The sequence below is a fragment of the Talpa occidentalis genome, unplaced genomic scaffold (genome assembly GCF_014898055.3).
Source record: "Talpa occidentalis isolate TD23 unplaced genomic scaffold, MPIMG_talOcc4v2.1 talOcc4.9, whole genome shotgun sequence".
NCBI lineage: Eukaryota > Metazoa > Chordata > Mammalia > Eulipotyphla > Talpidae > Talpa > Talpa occidentalis.
In genome coordinates, this window is record NW_023605305.1 from 72,594,763 (window position 1) to 72,613,087 (window position 18,325).

General features: G+C 48.4%; 1 protein-coding gene across 1 annotated transcript in view; it reads right to left on the reverse strand.

Moving 5' to 3' along the window:
- The window catches only part of RASGEF1C (RasGEF domain family member 1C), a 98,812-nt gene extending 81,502 nt beyond the window's left edge, over positions 1-17,310 (reverse strand). The window contains exon 1 of the mRNA XM_037500433.2: positions 17,285-17,310. The gene's annotated coding sequence lies outside the window, so the exon portion shown is untranslated. The remainder of the gene's footprint in view (positions 1-17,284) is intronic.
- Positions 17,311-18,325: the final 1,015 nt, after the last annotated feature.

The window sequence follows — 18,325 nt, forward strand, 5'->3', positions numbered from 1 at the left end:
TACAACAGACTATTACTTAGCCATAGAAGGGAATGAAGTACTGATATGTTGCCCACATTTGTTGCGTCAGGCAACACTGATACATACCATAACATGGAAAAACCTTGAAAATATGCTGAAGAAACCACATACAAAACTTCATATTCCCTTTATATGAAATACCCACAATAGGGACATTCAAAGTGTTAGAACACAGACTGATGGCGACTAGGGGCTAGGGAAGGGAGGTATTGTTACAGAGCAAACCCGATATAAAACGGGTTGCCTGACTGTGGGTCCTCATCCGCCTGTTTAAAGGGGACTTATTAATGCTAAACTGCAGACATACACAAAAGGTTGATAAAAGATTTATTTACAAGGGAAGGGGAAATTAATAACTCAGGGAGAAAAAGGAGGAGATAAGTTCCTAAATGCATCCTACCCATTCTGCTGACCTGGAATCCCAATGACCTGCCAAGCTGGCAGAAAACCAAGCACGCAGAGTGGCCAAGAGAGCCACCCCCGGCCACATGGCCAGTTAAATACTCAAACATAGTTGCTTAACTCTGCCCTCAGGTCCTCACAACCTTCCCATTGGGGATCATGGGATTTGTAGTTTCCAGTGTCTTGAAGGAGTGGGGGTGGAGTCCACAAAGCCTATATGGAGTTTGCTCAGGACATCCTTTCCCCTAACAGTATGAGGAGCAACTACTTAAAGGGATTTTGTTTTGGGATGATGAAAATATTTTGGAACTAGATAGAGGTGGTGGTTACACAAACTTTGTAATTTGCCATATTAACAAACTAAAAAAGAAAAACCATGGGATAATCTCAAAGATGCATAAAAGCATTTGACGAAGTCCACAAAATCCATTCCTGATAAATCTAGCAGCCAACTAGGAATAGAAGGGAAGTTCCCCACTCTGATAAGTGCATCTGAAAAACTGAAACAAAAGTGGAAATCGGGCTTCCCTGGTGGCCTACGGGTTAAGTCTTAGCGCTATCACTACCATGGCCTGAGTTTGCTCTCCAGCCAGGGAGCTAACCCACATATGGTACAGCAGACCTCTTCTGTCTCTCTTGCTGCTCCCCTCAGCAGTGTATTTCAGTCTGCCTGTTCTGCTCCCCACTCTGTCTCTGGTGAATCCGCTCACCCCCCCCCACACCTCTGGCCTACACCCCAGTTCTATGCTAAAATAAATAATTTTATTTTAAAAAGTGGAAACCACAGTAAGATACCCCTACTTGCCTATTAGAATGGCTAAGATTAAAATGACTGAAAAAACTAAATGTAACAAGGATGTAGGTCAAGCAGAAATTCCATACATTTCTAGCAGGAGGGTATAATGCTCAACCACTTCGGAAAATAACGTAGCAATTTTTTAAGAAGTTAATCCTGAACTTACCATATAACCTAGTCTTTCCTGCCTCGGGTATTTATCTCATAAAAACAAAACTGTATATCCCACACAAAGATTTGCATGTAAATTTTCATAGCAGCTTTATTTACAATAGTCACAAAGCACAAACCATCCAAATGTCCATTAGAAAGTGCAATGGATACATGCATTAGCTTTTTATTGCTGTGTAACAAATACCACAAAGTTAGTATACACTTACTCAAGGGTAAAGAAGTGAATCTCTCAATGTCTGTGGGTCAGGATTCTGGAAAATTTGGCTGTCTCCTTTGCTCAGGGACTCAGCAAGGTTGCCATCTCATTGTGGATCTTCTCCCAACCTCACATTTGCATGTGTGTGAGAGACACTTGTGTGTGTGCGTGTGTGACAGAATTAAGTTCCCTAAGGTTGTAGGACTGAGTCTTTCAGTTCTTTAAAGCTAGTTATCTTCTGTTCAACATGGTATTTTGCTTTTTTAAAGCCAAGAGATTTAGAATCCTTTCAGACTTCAAATCTGTCTGAGATCAGAAAGGACCCAGTCCCTCCGTTCAACTGATTTGGTCAGACCCATCCAGGGTAAAATGTTTATTACCTTAGTTTATTGACTTTAATTACATCTGCAAAATCCCTCCTGCCATATAATATCATCTATTAATGTAAATCTTGCCATAATCAGAGATCCCACTCACATTCAAGGGGAGAGTTACTATACAGGGCATGTAGACCAGTGAGCAGAAATCTTGCAAGTTCTTAGTATTGTTGGGGGGAAAGGATGCCCTGAGCTAATTCCATACAGGCTTTGTGGATGCCACCCCGACTCCATCAAGACACTGGGAACTACAAATCCCACCATCCCCAAAGGGAAGTTGCAAGTACCTAAGGGCAGTGTTAAGCAGCCATTTTCTCAGTTTGTAAATAAAAAACAGCCATGTTAGTGGGGTTGGGGCTTACTTGGCTCATGCTCTCAGCCAGGCAGGTTTGCGTGTCATTTGGGATTCCAGGTCAGCGTAATAGGTAGGATGCGTTTAAGAATTTATCTCCCTGGGCCTCCCCTGGTGGCGCAGGCAATTGAGCACCGCACTGTGAAGCTGTCCATAGCCTCCGCATAGCCGGTTGGATCCCGGCCAGCTGGTGAGGGTCCCACATGGCGCGGCAGACCTCTCCTTTCACGCCCGCTGCTCCCCTCAGCAGTGTATTTCGTCAGTCTGCCTGTTCTGTTCCCTGCTGTCTCTGGTGAATCCTCTCACCCTCCCGCGCATCTGGCCTGTACCCCATTCTTGTATAAATATTAAATAAAAAAAAAAGAATTTACCTTCCTCTTTTCTCCCTGAGTTGTACATTTCCTCATTCCCTTACCCTTGTAAATAAACCTTTGTTAACCTTTTGTGTGTGCCTGCAGTGTAAATTCCTTTTAAGTGCGAGGGTGAGGACCCACAGGCAATCCGTTTTAGATGGGGTTGCCCTGTAACAGTTCCACAAAAGCAAACTGTTGTATATCCATACAGATATATAATGTACAATAAAAAGAAAGAAACTTAATATATACAACAAGGACATATAATTTACAATAAATATGCTGAAAGTAGATAGATGGGTATATTTGCCACTTTCATTGTGGTGATAGTCTCACAAGTGTTTACATGTTTACATGATATTTACTGTATGTCAATTATACAGATTTTTAAAAAAGATTAATTTATTTATGCACACAACAACTGGGGTACAGGCCAGAAGTGTGTGTGTGTGTGGGGGGTGAGAGTATTCACCAGAGACAGAGTGGGGAGCAAAACAGGAGGATTGACCAAAATACACTGCTGAGAGGAGCAGCAGGCGAGTCAGGAGAGGTCTTCTGCACCACATGGGTAGCTCCCTGGCTGGGGATCAAACTCGTGCTGCATTGAATGCGGATAGCTTCATAGGTTGTGTCTTAACCTCTTGCGCCACCTGGGAGGCCCAATTATACAGTTTTTAAGAAAGCTTATAAAACCTGATATTAGATATGTTTATTGGCAAACATTTAAGTACAGCAAAATAACAGCTGAATTGTTTTGTTCAATGTTGTTTCATTATAATGTTGATAAGAAAAAAATTCTGCCTTGGAATGAAATAATGTTATTTGAGGACCTGCTTTTGCTCTACATTGTTTCACATAAAGTCCATTTTCAACTGTAATTTTTATGAAATCTAAATACAAATCAATTATTTCTGATGAAATATGAACTTTCAAATGGAAAATGTACATTTCGTTTTGAGGATACTGAAAGGAAGGAATGTAAAATGCCATTAGTAACTATCATACAGATTGCATGTTAGAACCGACGACGTTTTGGATATATTGGATTAAATGAAACATACTGTGAATCTTAATTTCATCTTTTTTATGTGCCTCTGAGAAGACTTCAAATTACTCATGGAGCTGGCAGAATATTTTTACTGGGCAGTACTGTGCTAGATGGAACCAGCTGATTTGGGGAGTTATGGGGGAAAGCAAGTGAAATGACACCAGAAAGAGACAAACAGACAAACCAAGAACATGGAACACTATAGGAAAATGTCTCCATTTCTCTAACAAATTGATGGAAGTCAAAACAAGGAAAGAGAAAGACAGGATAAAATACTACTCTAAAAAACAGATTTAAGAGTCATAAAAATAAAATCTAATATGCAGAATGCATACAGCTTGCTTAGATTCTGATGTGAACAAACCAACTGCAAAAGCTATTTTTGAAGTGCATCTGATTATGGATTGGCTATTAGGTATTAAGAAATTATTCATTTCATTAGGTGTGACAATGACATGGTGCTTAAACAAATCAAACCCCTACTAGCTCAGAGTGGCATATCACTGCCATGGTGGGGGGATGACAAGGTGTCTTGGATTTGCTTTGCTTCAAGAACCTAACAGGGCGTGAGTACAGATAAAGATAGATGGACCATGAGTTGACAGCATGAGAGCTGAACTGAGTGGATAGTGGATCATGGACATTTTATTCTTTATATATTTATGCCTTTGAAATTTTTCATAAGAATTTTTTTTTTTTTTAAGAACCTCTGGGGCCTCCCCAGTGGTGCAGCGGGTTGAGAGCAGCACTGTCAAGCTGCCCACAGCCTCTGCAGTGCAGGTTTCATTCCTGGCCGGCCAGGGAGATTCCCACATGGCGCAGCAGACCTCTCCTGTTTTGCCCACTACTCCCCTCAGCAATGTCTTTGGTCCTTCTGCCTGTTCTGTTCCCAGTTCTGTCTCTGGTGAATTCTCTCACCCTCCCGTGCCTTTGGCCCGTACCTCAGCTATTGTATAAACAAAAAATAAACCCTTTAAAAAAAATAAAAAGAACCTCTCTGATTTTCTTTCTGAAAGAAAGCCTGGCTGCCCAGTGACCTTGGGCAGTGCTCCCTGCTTTTGAAGGGCCAGAGCCCTGGGCCTTCCTCCCAGTCTGAGCAGGGTTCAGGGAGCCAAGGAAGGGATTGGAGGCTTCCTGATTAAGGTGAACAGCAGCACCACTGATCCTGTTTATTACATGCAATGTGCAGCCGTCAAGGACTCTGCCCAGGAAACTGGTTATGACCCAATAACCTAATTTGTTCCTCCTTCTTACACTTGCTGTTTGCAAAACAGAAGTACATTTTCCCCGGCAAACATTTCAGAACTGCAACATACAGATGCTTAAAGTCCTTTTCATCATCCAAAGTGCTAATACAATTTGGCAGCGTTCATGCAGAAACAGCTGTTTTCAAACTGCAGGCCACTGGGGGCCTGCCATTCACGTCCCTGAGCATCTGTCACACACTCTGCCATCATCTCAGCCTCTGTAACCCTTTCCACAACACCCACCCCCCACCTCCGCAGACGTTCATACATTCACACCGAGTGTGCGATGTTTCACTCTCCAGGGGCTTGCCAAGTAGCTGGCTGTCGGCACCAAAGAGCTGGGAGAGCCCCTGGTGTGGCCAGCACATGGGGCACTCAGTGACTGATGGGGGCCACCGGCCCACACGGAGGACTGCAGAGGTCAACTTGTTTTTTGTGGAAACATGTACCAAATATTGGCACCAGACCTGCAAAGTGTGGATGACCTTCTCCAAGGATCAGTTAGTGCTTCCTCCAATCTGCCTGCCAGGTCGGTCTGGGGTCTCAGCAGGCAAGGTGCCGACAATTCCCTCCTGGCTCTGCTGCCCCCCACCCCCATGCTGCAATCTACCGAGGTTCCTGGGAAACCCAGAAATGGTGGGTTAAGAAGGCCCTGTGCCTCCTGTACTCCCTATGCCTGTGTGCCTGTGCAGAGCAGAGAGGTGACAGAGCACCCCCTGGGCCTGGCCTGCACTTGTTCACAGCCAGACACAGTGAGAGGCCACTGCCTTGCCAACGTCTCTGTAGGAGAGGCGGTTGTCAGGTTTTTCTGCCCTCCTGCCATTAAGATTGCCTTGCCTGATAAGGCACCTGCATTTTGTTACTTTGTTATAAGTTATGTTTATTTCTGTGGGTGTAGTGGCAGGGTCGCCACAGGGCAGGGTCGCCACAGGGCAGGGTCGCCATGACCCCAGGAGACGTAGTAATGGAGGAGAGTCCTGGAGCCCTGGGTGGCTTTTGCAGGCTTTTATTGGGATTTACCAGGTACACGGCAGGCAGAGGCGCTAGGGGGCCCCTTCACTCTTTCCGGGCTCTCTGGCCTTGTCTCGCGTTCTCTTTGCTTCTCTGCTCTCCTGGTGTCCCCGACTCCACCCTTGTAAGCCCAGCCTTAGCCCACGTGTACCCACTTACGCATGCCCACACCCTACTCCAGGTGTCCGCCATCAGGCATGCATTCAGGACCATAAGGATCCATCTTCTATCCTAATGGCGGGAGGGCAGAAAAGCCTGAAAATCACTTACCCTACAGTGGGCCATGGCAGCAGTACTGATACATTCTCCAAGAGTAGCAGAGGCAGGAGAGAGAAGGGGAGAAAGAAGGCCAGAGAAGCCCAGAATAAAGGCTTGTCAGGGGCTTGGAGGCCTCTGGTCTCCTGGCCCCCCCGCACCCCTGCCTGCCGGGTACCTGGTTGCTGCACTACATGTAAAAGCTCAATAAAAGCTTGAGAAAGCCACAGAGGACTCCAGGACTCTCCTTTACCTGCCGGTCTGCTCGAATCATAGAAATCCTGCTCAGTGGCGCATTCTGCTGCTACAGTCTCATAAAGGGGAGGGGGATGACCCCGGCTTTCTTCTCCACCATCACACTGATGGACTTCCAGAGTGGATGGGGACTGAGACCCCTCCTGGAAGGGCCTCTTGAGCTGACTCTCTCCCTGGGAGTGAAATCGGGGATAACAGGACCCCTCCCAGGGCCGGCTGCAGAGAGGTGTGCTGGTGACCACATGCTTTGATTGACTTGGTGTCTCCAAAGTGGGAGATGTGTTTCCAGAAAAATGTGAGGAAGGTATGGGGCTCTTTTAACAATTTAGTATTCATCAGAAGTGACTTTGTTATGTAATACTTGCCACATCTAAGAGGCTCTACAAAATACATGATAGACCTGGAGGCCTGATTAGGCAGTGGCCTGTCACTCCATTTCACCCACTTATGCCATACTCCCCACTACCTCCTGCCAGTACCCCCACTAGCTGGAATTCTAAAAAATCATTAATAAAAATATTTCACCTCAGACATATGTATCCTAAACAATTTATTGGATAGTTTGCTTGCACTTTTAAGTTTTATAAAAATGGTTTCATTCTGTATACAGGTTTCTGTAACTTGGCTTTTTGACTTACATGATTATTTCTTTTTCTTTTTTTAAAGATTTTATTTATTTATTTCTACAAGCACTGGGTACAGTCAGAAGTGTGGGAGGGTGAGAGAATTCACCAGAGCCAGAGCAAGGAACAGAACAGGCAGACTGACAAAATACACTGTTGAGGGGAGCAGCGGGTACGGCAGGAGAGGTCTGACGTGCCATGCAGGACCCTCCCCGGCAGCTGGGGATCTAACCAGCGCTGCAGAGGCTCCGGGCAGCTTCGAAGCCCAGTGCTCAACCGCTGCACCACTGGGGAGGCCCTAAATGATTATTTCTAAGATTACATTCATATCATGCTTCTCTTTTAAATTTAAGTAGCCTCGCATCATGTGAGTTTCAAGTGTGTGTCCTTACAGATCCACAGTTCACTCCCAAAGTCTGAATCCACTCTTTACCAATTGGTTATCCCTTTTAACCTGATGTACTCACAACCTCCCCTTTCCTTCCTGTAATTAGTAGGTCGTCCAGTCTAAACGTTTTTTGTTGCTGTTTTATTTAGTTCACCCATTTGTTTGGTTTCTCTGTCTACCGCGTATGATGAAATCACACAGTGCTTGTCTCTCCATCTGACTGACTTCACTGGTATAACCCCCTCCAGTTCCATCCGTGTCGTTGCAGATCATAGGCCCTCATCCTTCCTGTGGCTGAGGGGTGTCCGGGCGCACACCCCACCACTCCTTCACCCCCTGCCCTTCCCTGCGTGTAGGCTGTAGGCCTCTGCGCTGGCAGGCCCTTCGCGAGTGCTTCGCAACTTCTATTCCCATTTATCTACCCGTGGAACTCAGGCTGGTTGCCGTTGGCGCTACCAAGAGCAGGGCACACCCCACCGGAGGGACCGCAAGCACCCACAGGGGCCCAGGCTGAGCCCAGGTCCTGGCCCGTGGCGGCTGAGCACAGGTCTGTGGGGCGGTCTGATGGCCGCAGGGGCAGGCGGCTGAGCGGAGAGCAGGACCGAGGGAAAGGCGAGAGAAGTTCCTGCCGCTGGAAACTAGCCCAGCACAGGCCGACCTCGGGGGCCCACACTGGCTGGGCGACCCTGTGAAGTCCCCTTATTGTCCCCGAGCCAACATTTCTTCACCTATTAAGACATGGGGGCTGTGTGGGAACGGCCAAGGCCACAGGTACCCGAGGAGCTGTGCCGCGGCTTCCACCATCAAAGAGCAGCCCTTTTATTATCACCTAGCGCACTCCCGCGCTTTTGGACGTTATCTGGATTAAAAAACAAACGAACAATTCAGTGACTAGATGAACCAAGTAAATATTTATTTGGCAGAGGCAACATTTAATTGGTTCCAAGAGGCCATGCTCTTTCCAGCCCTTGATGAGGTTCCGTGCACTAAGCAGGAATTCACCAGTTAGGATGAAAAGGCCCAGGATGGAAAGGTCTTTAGCTGGACACACGGGAGGAGCCTGCATTAGCTTTTTTCAAAAAGAATAAAGCTGAATAAATAAAAGAATAAATAAAAAAATAAAGCTTCCTTCCCCCCAATTCATGGGCCTTTCACAGATTAGTTCATGAGACTCTTCCTGGCCCTGCTCTTGCGGCACCCTGAGTGGCCAGGCCCTGGGGAGTAAGTCGAAGGAAAGCTGAAGACTGAGGGAGGTACAGGAGAAGGCGCCCTTCCACCCCTGGCCCAGAGAGCTCTGCATGAGGACCAGCCAGGCTCACCTCACTAGCATCACCTGTCATGAGGAACACATACTGGGTCCCCAAGAAGAGAAAGGAAGGAACACAGCGATGCCAGCTTTGTGCCGACTCCAGCACCGTGGACCCTGTCGGTGTCTGAAGCTCAAGTGACCCTGGGAGCATAAGCGCAGACACACGGTGGGGAAGTGTGGGTTCAAACCACAGTGTCAGCCACTGGTGCCTTCTGTGACCTCCAGTTCCCTGAGGACTAGCTGGGAGCTCCACATAAACAGGCATGAGGGGCATCTTTGCTGAAAAAGGCTGAGCTGGCACCAGAAGCTGGGGAAGTAGGAGACAGTCCCCCAGGAGGACAATGTGATGGTGAGAGGAAGGGCACCAGGAAGGACGCCGGGGGCTGAGGGGACTGAAGCTCGTGCCATGGGACACCCTGGTGAAGCCTTCAGCCCAAGGTTCTGCTCTCAACACCAGCCCCCCTCCAGCCCTGCTGGCACACGTCCTAGACCTCATGAGGGCAAGATGGGGACGTGGGCAGCTGGGCAGACTCCTCTTCCTAGATACACATCACAGTCTGTGATTTTAAAATGACTTTGACCCAGACCAATTTGCCCGAATTGAGTTTTGAGGAGAGAGTCCAGCAAATCCAGATTATGGGAGAAAACGGGACAGGGAGTCTTCAGAACAGGCATTATTAGGAAAACGAGCAAAAAATATGTACGGGCTGTTGTTGATTAAAATAACCTGAGGGGCCTCCCTGGTGGCACAGGGCTTAAAGACAGCGCTATTAAGTTATCAGCCACTGCAGCACGAGTTCCATTCCCGGCCAGAGAGCTGACCCACATGGCGCGGCAGACCTCTCCTGTCTCGCCTGCTGCTCCCCTCAGCAGTGTATTTCAGTCAATCCGCTTGTTCTGCTCCCTGCTCTGTCTCTGGTGATTCCTCTCACCCCCTGCACCTCTGACTTACATCCCAATTCTTTTATGCATAAATAAACAAATCTTTAAAAAAAATAGTCTGAAAGACACAACAAGCAAGTGCAATGGTCAGTGATTAAGCCCTGGGGAAGGGGGAGACCCAAAAGGACCTTCCTGGGCAGTTGGTAAATGTCAAATATGGACTCTTTATGAGAAAATATTTTTGTGTTTAGGGTTTTTTAATGTGAGCAAACTGTCCTGATGTCCTGAGAAAACTCCATTCAGGCTTTATGGACTCCACCCCCACTCCATCAAGACACTGGGAACTACAAATCCCATGATCCCCAAAGGGAAAGCTGCAAAGACCCGAGGGCGGAGTTAAGCAACTAGGCTCTTGGTTTGGGTATTTAACTGGCCATGTGGCCGGGGGTCCCCCACTTGGCCACACAGCATGCTAGGTTTTTCACCAGCTCCGTGGGTCATTGGAATTCCAGGTCAGCAGAACAGGTAGGACGTATTTATGAACTTATCTCCTCTTTTTCTCCCTGGGTTATTCATTTCCCATTTCCCCAAATAAACCTTTTATCAACCTTTTGTGTGTGTCTGCAGTTTAGCATTCGTAAGTCCTCTTTAAGCGCGCGGGTGAGGACCCTCAGTCAGGCAAACCGTTTTATATCGGGGTTACTCTGTAACAATACTTGAATTGGGGTTTTGTAAGATATTGTCCTTGTTTTCAGGGGACGCTGATATATTTCAGCAAGTGTAGTGCCAGGAAGGCACAGAGCTGGTTCTCTCATCCAAGCAGAAGAGTAAAGGAGAGTCCTGGAACCCTCGTGGCTCTTTCTGGCTTTTATTGAGCTTTTGCATATAGTGTGGCAACCAGGTACATGCAGGTGGGGATGGGGGGGTGGGAGCAGGAGGCTGGCAGGTCTCCCAACCCCCAGGGGAATCATCACTCTTTACTGGGCTCTGTTCTACAAGTTTCCCTTGGAATATAAACACTGCAGACATGGCCCACAAGAGTAAGCAACACAACTTAATATAACAATGTAACAAAATCCAGGTGCCCCCACATCGGGCATGCATTCAGGACCCCTAGGATCCATCATCAATCCTAATGGTGGGATGGCAGAAAAGCCTGACAATCATTTACCCTAGAGCAAGGTTCTGGCAACTAATTCTTAAATTGTTGACCAGAAGTGCTGAGCACTGTGGTAAAGTACTTGATGCTAGATGTTAACAAGTGGTGGGTTCTTTATGAAGCTTTCTAAGTACAATTTTGGGGAGCATTCTGGGTCCCCCTAGTGACAGTGCCTAAAAGCAAGCAGTTCTCTCCCTACAGAGCAAACAAAACCGCTCACACCTGGGCCAGGAGCATGACCAGAAGACAGACAATTCCCACCTGCAGTTGGTGTAATTAAGGTCAAAACCCAAGTGCAGAATCTGCTCCAAGGCCCACTGGGGTAGGCAGATACCTGGTGGGAGAGGAGTGGGGACCGAGAAGTTAGAAAAAATAACACAAGAGAAAGTCCTACCTGCGTGAGGAAATTTTGAGAGCAGAGATGAGACCATGTGGCACTGGATATTGGGAAACTAAAGGGGACAGAAGTGTGGGGAGCAGAGGTGGCTATTTGTAAAGGCCCTGCTTCTACGAGACATGGTTTTTCAGTGGAGGCCCTTATGAGGGTTGATGGCAAGCATGGACATTCAAAGACCTACAGAAACAAAGTGTTATTAACACAGAAGACACACTATAGGGTAAATGATTTTTAGGCTTTTCTGCCCTCCACCATCAGGATTGCATTCCTGATGACGGGCACCTGAATTTTGTTACATTATATTTAGTTGCATTGTTTACTTCTATGGGCTATGGCTACAGTATTTATACATGCCAAGAGAAGCAGAGAGAAGAGAGAACATGTCCTGCGCCCCCCACCCCCACCCCTGCCTGCCGGGTACCTGGTTGCTGCACTGCATGTAAAAGATCAATAAAAGCCTGAAAAAGGCACCGAGGGATCCAGGATTCTCCTTTACCCTTCTGCTTGGATCATAGGGAACCAGCTCTGTGCCTTGGCACTACACACATCCCTCCACACCCCCTAAAACCCAAAGGATAGTACACTTCTCTGAAACAACAGAAGAGGGCACTGTTGAGCCAAGAAACCTGCCATTACCAAATCTCCAACTCCAGGCTACATTCATCTGTTACTACCCATCCTGGTAAATACAGGCAGTTCTAAGTTAACAGAAGATAACAATGTTCATAGAAAGGGCTGGCAACTGTTCTCTCCACAAGGCAATTTACAAAGGAACAGGTGACAAAGCATCTCCACATGAATTGCCTTAAGAAAGCATTTAGACACATAAGAAAAAAAAAAAATAAAACCTTAAGTATAAATTGGAAACTCAGAACAGATATGGACCCAAAAAAACAGGTAAATATGAAACTAAAGTTGCCCAAATTCAGGGAAAAAAATTAAGAAAAACAATGATCTCAGAAATAAACACCAAATTAGAAGCTCTCTTAAAGAGAACAGATTTGACAAAAAAAATAATGTTCAATGAAAAAATGACTGAGAACAACCTCAAAACAAAAATGAAATAGATGGTGTAAAGAGTCATAGAGAAAGTAAAGATCTAGTCAAAAGACATTATTGGAATCCCTGAGGAAGAAAAACAAAATGATTAATATTTAAAATTATAATGCAAGAAAACTTTCTGGAAATGATTTTGTTCTCCATATTCAAAGCCCATCCACCCATCCCATGTACCAACAACTATAAGGCATTTCCTAGTGAAATGATTCGACTTTAAAAGTAACTTCAAATATTTTTTTAAAGCCCCAGGAAAAGTGGCTTACAAAGGGAAGACCAGTATGTTTCTATCAGGCTTCCTGAAAACAGCACAACCCAGAGCAATATTTGAACAAATTCAAGGAAAGAGACAGGGTTTTATAACCAGTCAAGATATGCTTCAAGTATCAAGGGCACAAAAAAACAAATCTCAGCACCAGAGCAACGAGGGGCCACGGCACTCCTCAGGAGTCTGCTTTCCAGAGCCCGTCAGAGGTTAAGCTTTATCAAACCCAGGGCTGACTGGGGAAATTGTAGCAAAAATAAATATTAGTAAGCAACATCCAGTAGCACTGTGGTGGGTGGCTCCGGTGTCCATGACCCCTAGAGCTCCTGGTTTCCAATGCCTTCAGAGTGGAAGGAAAGCTTGACTTTGCTCTAACCAACAGAATACGGCAAAAGTGATGGCAATTGCTCCCACAGTTACGTAAAAGAAGACTGTCTCACTAGCAGATTTGCTCTAGAGACTCTCTTTGTTGACCTGATGGAGCAGGAGGCCATGCTGGGAAGGGCCACAAGGCAAGGTGGTGCCAAGGGACTCTGGGTGACCTCCAGGAGCTGCGGACAAACTCCAGCCTATAATCAGCAAAAGACACTCAGTCCTACAATTGCAGAGAACTGAGTCTTGCCAACAACCCCCTGAACGGAAAAGCGAATTCATTTCTAATTGAGCCTTTAGATGAGGACCCAGTCCTGGCTAAACAGCAGAAACCCAGCTAAGCCATGCCTGGATTCATGTCCATAAAAATGACGTTAAGAAATACTCATTGTTTTAAGCCACTAAGTTTATGATCTGTTATGCAGCAATAGATGGCGAATACAAGCACATTAAACCATATGTCATGTCCGTGTAGGATCTATTTCAGAAATGCAGAGTGGCTTAATAAAGCTAACGTTTCGCTGTTTGCCTCACTCTCATGCCAGACCTAACATTAGGAGATTCATTAATATGACTCATCATATTAATAGTGGTGGGGAGAGCTACCATATAATTATCTCCATATATACCTTCAACAAAAATTAACACCCAGTCTTGAATTTAACAAAGTACCCAGTAAAAAGGTTGATATTCCCTTAAACACATATATCCCCATCCTAACATCAGCATCTAGTTTTTTTTTTTTTTTAAAGATTTATTTATTTATGCATACAAGAGCTGGAGTGCAGGCCAGAGATTGTGGAGTGGAGGGGGGGAGGGAGAAGGAGAAAGGGTTCACCAGAGACAGAGTGGGGAGCAGAAAAGGCAGCTCTACTGAAATACACTGCTGAGGGGAGCAGAGGGCCAGTCAGGAGAGGTCTGCTGCACCTCTCCTGGCATGTGGGTCACCTCCCTAGCCAGGCATTGAACTCGAGCTGCCTGGCTGTAGATAGCTTCATAGTGCTGTGTCTTAATCCCTTGCCTCCAGGAAGGCCCAGCGCCTAGTTAAATATTTGCAGTATAACAAGGTTAAAACACCAGGCCCCTCTAACATATATTTTAAACAAACTTTTAAGTAAAAACAGACCAAAACCCAATAGGAATTGGGCAAAATATATGAACAGGCAATTCATAGAAAAAAGATAATTAAACAACTTATAAAGAGTTGAAAAGGTACTTGGTTTCACTCATATAACAGAAATATAAACTGAAATACTATTTCTCCACTCTCAGATTGGTGAGGCTGTGGGGGCAACAGTATTTTGCATCACTGGTGGCAGTGCAAAATTTGGGGAAGGGAGAATTTGGGAATGGTCCTGAAATAAATACAGGCACATGCAATGTACACCTTGTGGCCACTACCCTACATGCCACAGTAGGCTCGCCCTAGGCTGGGTGTGTAGTGGGCTATACCACTCAGAGCTATGTGACTACACCTGTCACATTTTGTGCAATCACAAAATCACCCAAGGGTATATTTCTCAGAATGTACCCCCATTGCTAAGTGATTCATGACTACTTCTGCAAATGAATGAAAGACCTCCACAAATACACAGAAATAGAGGGTCCATTACTCCATTATTTTTAATTAAAAAAAGGCTTGCGAAAAAAATCAGTGTCCATTTATAGGACAAATGGTGACACGAGCATGGCCACACGCTGGAGGGCCAGGTGGCTACATGAAAGAGCAAGTGTGGGATCTCCAGGCCCCTTGTTCTAGGGATATGGTCTTGGTGGCCAGAGCTCCTACTTGTCAGCTATAGGCAGGATCATGCAGGGGGCCTCTCACCAAGGGGAGAAGTCCTGGTATGAGGCTCATACTGGGAAATGAGTATCTGCTTAAAAGAGCAGGGAGGTAGTCAAAGGAGATAATATACTTTGACCAGCCAGAACCCTAACCCTAACCACTACCAGCCCCCCAGGCAGTAGCCCCTGGCCACTTCACCCTAGCTCATACCCTCAATAACTGCTTCCCCCACATGTGGACACTCCCCACTTACTTGCCCCACCGTTGTACTTGATGCTAACAAAAATGCAACTGCCTTTGGATGAGGGCTGCACGTTACTTCCCCTGTAGCCCCTCTAGGCTTCTCACTGCTCCGCAAGGACTTTTCTAATCTCTCTTGTCACGCCACTCCCAAAGCTGCTGCCCTGTGAGTCAACAAGCAAGGAAGGTCCTATGAATTGCTAAGGGAATATTTTTAATTTAAAAATGCAAGGTGCAAAGGACATGCTTATGCTAATTTTTATGAAAATGCATAAATAACTTGTTCCACAAAATGCATAAATGACTTGTTCTACAAAAAAGAAACCCAGGAAAGATAAAACAGAAGTGATTTCTAAAGATTACTTACAGTGTGGGGAAAAGGAGGGAAAGACACTGATGGGATTATGAATTTTAAGAAGAGCAGCTTAATCATTTAGATCTTTGAACCATATAACCAGTTTCCAAAAAGACAAAAAGAAAAATACCAAAAGTGCATGCAAGCAGGAACAGATGAAGCTAATGGAATATAAACTTGGTAATATACCCAAAACTGAGTCTATCCGCCAAGAAATCCAGAACCTCACCTAGAAGGTTTTGGCCAGCAGTGGTTTGGATGCAGTGGCTGAAAAATTATTTTGGATTATTATAGGATTAAGCAAATGATTACATATACAGAACCTGTTGACTCCTCCTGGAAAATTTCTCCTTTTCCTCATTGCCACCTGGTCCAAGACTACAGCTCTACCTGGCCACTCCAGCGTGCTCTTCCCTGCTCCCTTCCCTGACCCCTGAGTCCTCCACCTGCCTCAGGGCTATCCTTTTAACACTCAAAACCTATACCCTCCAGGGACTGTCCACTGCACCCAGAGGAACATCTGATCCCATAGCCCCCCTCTTGGCTCTATTCCAAATACTCTCACCTGCCACATGTGTCTGCCTCAGGGACCTTGCATCTGTTGTTCCCTGGCCTGGGTTCCTCCCTTCCAGTTACATCACAGCCAGCGGTCACTGCTCAGGGACACTATCCCTGACTAGGCAAAGGTTCTGCCCCTACCCCCTTTTCTCTCTACCTCAGTGACTCTGTTTTACTTTCTTCCTCACACTGATCCTCTGCCCTGACCTGGGTTTTTCCCTTACTTGTTCAGCATCCTACTTTTCACATCTGCTGGTAAGCACACACTGGGGCAGGAAGCAGAAAGCACATAGTAGCTGCTCAGTGAATGCTTCGAGTCACTGGGTGGACAACCCCTAGACATCCCCTGGTCACTTGGTACAGCAGCTGGAGCCTGGCTTTGGAGGCAGTCCTACCACAGCTGGAGGCCCAGTTTTGCCACTTCATGGTCCTGAGACCTGGAACAAGTCCTGTCCCTTCTCTAAGCTGCAGTTACTTCTACTCTAAGATGGGGACACAGCCCCTGACAGGCAGGTGACTCTTCCCAGAAGCTTCTCTGGTCCCTGAGCCTCAGCTGGACACCTGCCTAGCTGCCCCAGGAGGCAGGAGAGAGGGCCTGGGTGAGTCCCTCATCACCCCTAGCTGCTCCCCATGATGAGCAGGGGACAGGGTCGGACATACCCTTCCAGTCTTTCCTCAGGCTTTCCTCTCCCCATCTGAACACAGAAAGGAGGAAAGCAGGGGTCCCCTGGCCGTCCCTGCTGTCAGAGTGAGGGACACACCCAGAATCTCACGCACACCCCACCAGTCCCTGCGGGCTCTCTCATAGTGGCGCCAATGCTTCCCCCAATCCCATCCCAGCCTCGCCGACACCACCGCCTCTTCCCTGTGACGACGCGGGTTCTCTTCCCGAGGCCCTCTCACCCTCCCGCCCGCAGGCCAGCCCGGCTGTTCCCATTTCATAGACCGGGAAACTGAGACTCAGCACGCGGTGGAGGCTTCGGGTCCACGCTGCGTTTCCAGTCGCCCGAGCGGCTGAAAGGCTTGCTCCTCGCGCAACTGGAGTGGCGGGGTGCGCACTGCAGAACCGATCTTCCGCAACGGTGGCCCTGGGTGTGCCCTTCACCGGTGCCCCCACCCGCACCGCCGGGCACACGCGCCGGTCGGCCACAGTCGCGCGGTGCGCCGCTCCCGCCGCGCCGCCAGGCCGGCCGCGCGCAGCCCCAGGCGCGCACCTGTGCGCGGTCGGGCCCGCGAGTCCCCGCACAACGACCCGGACGCCCGTGCTTCGCGCCGGGTCTCCAGGCGGTAACTACGCGTCCCCACCTCGCTGCCCCTGCACCCCGTCACCCCCGCCCCTCCCCAACGCCCCATCCCCGCGCCTGCGCCCGCTGGGCGGGTGTCCTGCCCGGCCGCACCCCCACTCACCGGCTCCCGGCTTGCCTGCACTCTCGGCCGTGCCCATGGGCAGCGCCCGCCACGCCCGCAGTGCTCCCGGGGCGCTGCCGGCAGCTGGCGCGGGTCGCCCGCAGCTCGCGCGGTGCGCGGGTGCAGCCCCCCTCGCGCTCGCGGCCAGCCCCGGAGCAGCGCGGCGCTGCGCCCCCTCGCGGCCGCGCGGAGGAGCGCGGGTGGAGGCGCGGGCGCCTGCCGGGAGGTCCTCTTCCCGCCCGCGCCGCCGCCCCGCGCCCCGCGCCCCGGGCGGCCTTGTCCGCCCAGCCCCCCTCCGCTCACAGCCTCAGGGTCAAGGGCGAGCGCCCAGCCCTGCGTTCGGGGCGCTCTGCTGCGACTCACCTCCCGCCCCAGAGGCGGGGTTTTACTCCAAGCATCACGTGATGCCCTCCTAGAGCCTGGCTCCTGCCCCCAGCTGCCCCTCTCCTGCCACCAACTCCGTCATCTGGCAACTCCCTGACACCCTAAGATCAGCTTCCCCCTCACCACACCCCTTTCCTCAAGCCTGGGCCCGGGCCGCTTCTCTGGACTCTCCTGTGTCATGGCTACTGAACTGGGGTTTGTCTCTTTCCGAGTCCTGTTGGGTACAGGGTGGGCAATGGGGTGGGGAGACTGCACATAACTCCCCCCGCTTAGCCCTCTGTGGGGATGGAGAGAGAGCGGGCCCAGTGTAGGGGTGGATGGTCACAGGGCTGGTTCTTTATGATTCGGGCAGGCGGGTAAAGGAGAGTGCTGGAGCCCTCCGTGGCTTTCTCAGGCTTTTATTGCGCTGGTACACCTAGTGCAGCAACCAGGTACACGGCAGACGGGGGTGGCCGGGAGGCCGCCTACCGCCCAGCAAGTCTTCACCCTGGGCTTCTCTGGCGGTCTTTCTCCCCTTCTCTCTCCTGTCTCTGCTTTCCTTTGGCGAACATCTCAATACTGCTGCCATGGCCCATAGACGTAAACAACATAACATAATAATGTAACAAAATGCAGGTGCCTCATCAGGCAGGGCAATCCTAATGGCAGGAGGGCAGA